The sequence below is a fragment of the Ambystoma mexicanum genome, chromosome 1p (genome assembly GCF_040938575.1).
Source record: "Ambystoma mexicanum isolate Mex_15411 chromosome 1p, UKY_AmexF1_1, whole genome shotgun sequence".
Taxonomy (NCBI): domain Eukaryota; kingdom Metazoa; phylum Chordata; class Amphibia; order Caudata; family Ambystomatidae; genus Ambystoma; species Ambystoma mexicanum.
Genome location: NC_090921.1, coordinates 219,275,884 through 219,280,113, shown reverse-complemented (window position 1 = coordinate 219,280,113; position 4,230 = coordinate 219,275,884).

Genomic DNA, 4,230 nt, shown 5'->3' with positions numbered 1-4,230 from the left:
TGTTGCATGTAGTTTTAGTGAAGGGTGATGCACAGGTTGTATTGGAAGCAGAGTTGCACAAGGAAGGTACTTGTGAATAGCCAGAATGGGAATTGGTCTTGACGGTATGTTTCCGATGCATATAGTCCTCTGCGATCAGAATGAGGAAAGTGAAGCTTTCTTTGAATTCCGTTCCGCGAACGTTTCAATGCTCGCATATACCAACATGCAGAGTAATAATAGAGTAATGCTCACGTCTCTGAACATGTGTCTGCTATTAGTTATGCAGTGTTTAGACCATGAATGAGCATGCGGCTCCAGCTGCGAACTGCAGTGTGCTGCTCGGGCAGCGAGGCAAATGCTGTGTGCTGCTGGAACTGTGTGGCGCAATGCCGAGTGGACAGCGGGGTGGATGCCGTGTGACTAAGAAGTTGAATATAGAGCAGGGAGAGAAAGGCACAAGTAAGGTGGGACGGGAGAGGTACGAAAAGAAGAAAGATGGCGCACTTACTCGGTAAAGGCATCCGGTAGCTTGAAAGCAGTCAGATTTGAAGTAACGCGAAGTCTGATGTGCCGGGAGTGTATTTAAGGGAGGAGACACAGTGGCCATCTTGGAAACAACTAGACCGGGGAAGTTGAATAGGAAGAATAGACCTGTGGGCTACCATGTTGGAAGGGGAAAGAAAGGAATCATTTGTGCAATTTCCATTTCTTCCATAGGGAATATCGATGCATGACAAACATATGGTGGGCAGGTCCCACTTTTACGAAATCCCAGCCCGGTTTCCACAGTCACTTTGCGGATGGATGGTAAAGTGGTCGGTTGGAGGAGGAGACGATACTGAAGGCCTTGAGTCGATTAACAAACGAACGGTGAGTAGACTAAGGGGAATAACAAATTAAGGGGATGGGATTGTGATAATGTCTGAGTAATGGGAAATATTGCATGAAGAGAGAATAGCGCCTAGAGTCCTAGCTCAAGGGAGCTTAGAAGGAGACATCTCAAACTCCAGTGGGAGTAGAGTGAAATATATAGAATGCATGGACAGGTCCGTGTAAGGTGAAGTCTCAAACCCTGTACAGGGTATAAGAAAAGGCGAGGAAAAGGAAAAAGTGTGATCACAGTGTTTATTAAAATGTGTAAAGTCGACTAAGGCGCTATCAGTAACTAACTAATGAAGAGGTTGGTACCAATCCGGAGGTAGAGATAGCTGATTAAGAAACTAGAGGCTTGAGCTGCGATTGTTGGTACGCACTCATATTTGTTGTTTTAAAAAAACTTTGAAAAGGTGGTGATTAATGCAAAGATATACAGGTTGCTTTATAAAGTCTGGTAAGTATTGACAGTCGATTGAGACTTGTCATCATGGGAGACGCTCCTCTTATGCACTTATGTAAGACACTGCCAAAACACATGCCCGAGCTCAAACAGTATAGTGTGGAATGGGTGAAAGGCACGGCAGATAAGATGTTCATGCCATGGCCACAAGGGGGAATGCTGGCAAGAGCAATATTGCAACACATGACACGCATACATGCATGCTGGGTACATTGGGAAGAAATAAGAGAAAAGGTTAGCTATTCTAGAGCTCTGGAAGATGTACCAGGTAGAGAGAGAGAGAGGATCTGCCACCTGAGGAGTAGATACTTAGTCAGCGAAAAAGAGGAAGGTGTTGAGCCTTCAGCTCCCCTTACCTCACCTGAAGTAAAAGACGGTAGCATGGAAGAAATGGGGTTGTATCACTTAAAGAAATGGCAACGGGGTATAGTAATCCAATATACGAACCGCCTGCTTATAGCAGCAATGATAGTCCAGAGGAGATTAAGAGAAAAGAAGAGATCTGTAAGATCCTGAAAGACAAAGAAGAGAAGAGAGAACCGTGGAACATATTGACAGAAATAGAAAGGGAAAGTAAGAGATGGAAAGGAGAGAAAGAGAGAAGAATAAAGCTGATGAGGTCACGCTTGTGCAAAACAAATGGATGGGTGGACAGCTATTACTCAAGCTAGATCGGAAAAGCATCGAGGAAGTTAGACAAAGAGAAGGTAAGGACGAACAAGATAAAAAGGGACATAGAACAGGAGAAGAGATTGAAAGAGGATGAGCAGAACAGATGTATCAGGAGGAACAATAGAAAAAAGAAGAACAGGCAGAGGTGCAAAGAAAGTATGACAATAGGCAGAGAGCGATGGAAGACAGGGATAGAAAAGGAAGGAAGAGAGAAGAGGAGGAAGCGCAGAAATTAAGGGACAAAAGAATACAGAGAAAAGAGTGGAAGAGGAAAGGAGGGCAGGAGTAAGGAGAGAAGAACAAAGGCAAGAGGAAGACAAAATTAGAAGGTAAGCGAGAAAATGAAGGGAATTAGATGAAGAGCTAGAGAGAAGGAGACAGCAGGATCTTGATATTAACCTTGTTTGTAAGGATCCAGTAGGGCCGAGCCTAGCAATACGATGGGATAGGACAGAAGGGTGCGTTCCGATAAAGGAAGCCATGTCAGGGGCATCTAGAATAGTATTGGAAGAAGAGAACTTTGATATAGGAAGCCTGCGAGTTAGGATCAATAAAGTCTAACAAGAATTAAAGGAAGGTAGCAACTATAGAAGTCGAGGGAGGAGGGATCAATCCTTAGCATTTCAATCACGAGGCAAAGAAGAAGATCTGCACAGAGCATTGTCCTTAAGCACACTGAACTTAGACCAGAGTGAAAGGGAGGGTAGTCACACTTCTTGAGGACAAGATATGTCAGAGGAGGACAGAGAATCCTTCCTTGGGGGAGAAAGAGGGAGCGTGTGCGCCACTGAAGGAAGCCTGCAGTTAGACAAAGAAGTGAGATTGTCGGATCTCGAACAACCTAAGGATAGGACGCCAGATCACATACCGTATCCAGAGGGCCCCCGAGGACTATCCTAAAGTGAGCAGGGAGAATTGCCACCATATGTGAGGAGATTAAGGTCACTGCCGGCGAGAAGATAGTCAGGGACGATCGTCCCTGCCATGGATCGGCTGATGATTGGAGCCGACTGTGGGCTTGGGTTTATGCAGTTTCCCTTATTGGAAAAAGGGGGAACAAGACCACAATATATTCCATGGCCGCAGATGGACAAGGATAATTTAAGGTGCAACCTCCATAGTTTGACTACGGGTGTTGGGAAATGGATAAAAAAGTTAGAGAAAAGGACAGGAGGAAACACGTTGGCCATAGGGGACATAGAGGGTCTCCTGGCAGCTATCCTTGGAGAAAAGACTGATGACATATGGAGGAGAGCAGGGTATTCAAGTGTGAAAGCACAAAACACAGCGCACAACGGAGCATTGTTTAATAATTGCAGAGCAGATGTTTGGAGGGCCCTCAGGGTACAGTACCCCAATATATCAGATATGGGTGCAATTATGTCACGTAAGATGAAGGAAGATGAAGACCCCATTGCTTACATTCAGGATATTCAAGCGAAATGGCAGCTTGAAACTCAGGAGCTGTGGGAAAAAGCAGAGGCATTATTTTACCACATTTTATGTCAGGGGTTGCTGAGCTAGTACAGAGACAAATAAATAAACAGGTGGGGATGGAAGCAAAACCATGGGCTGAGATACAGTTGACGATAGTACATCACTGTCGGCTATTGCAAGAGAAAAAAATAAAGAAAGATGAGGCTAGGAAAATCGAGGAAGCCAAGTTAGTCCAAAAGAAATTGCCAAAATATGTCATAGAAGGGGCGGTATTTGCAAGAAGCAATGGGTATATCGCAGGAGAATAATCAGCAACCGATGGACCAAGATGGTTATGGGTTCCTGCCACGAGGCAGAAGTGCGGACTATAGAGGAACAGGGGGATTCCAAAATAATCAAGGTAGGTTGCAGAATGCACAAAATGAGAACCAGAGCACGTAGGGGGAAATTTAACCAAGGGGGACTTGTCAGATGAGCACCCCCAGTATGTTGGACTTGTGGGATGACAGGGCACATTGCAGGCGTATGTGGGAGCCAACCAAATGTACATAATGGCCAATTCTCAAGAGGGGGACAGCTTATCATCCACCATATAGCACAGAAACTAGGGAAGACACAAGCGCCGCGAGAAAAGCAGGTACGGCAACCAGAGCAAGTGCAAATGAATCCACCACAAGGACAGTCACAGCAAGCCCCTATGCAGACACAGCAGTATGCAAACACAGGACAAGTGCTGATGCCCAGAATAGGAAGAGCCACTGTGGTAGGAGGAAATTCTTTCACAGGGATGGGAGTTTGCCTGT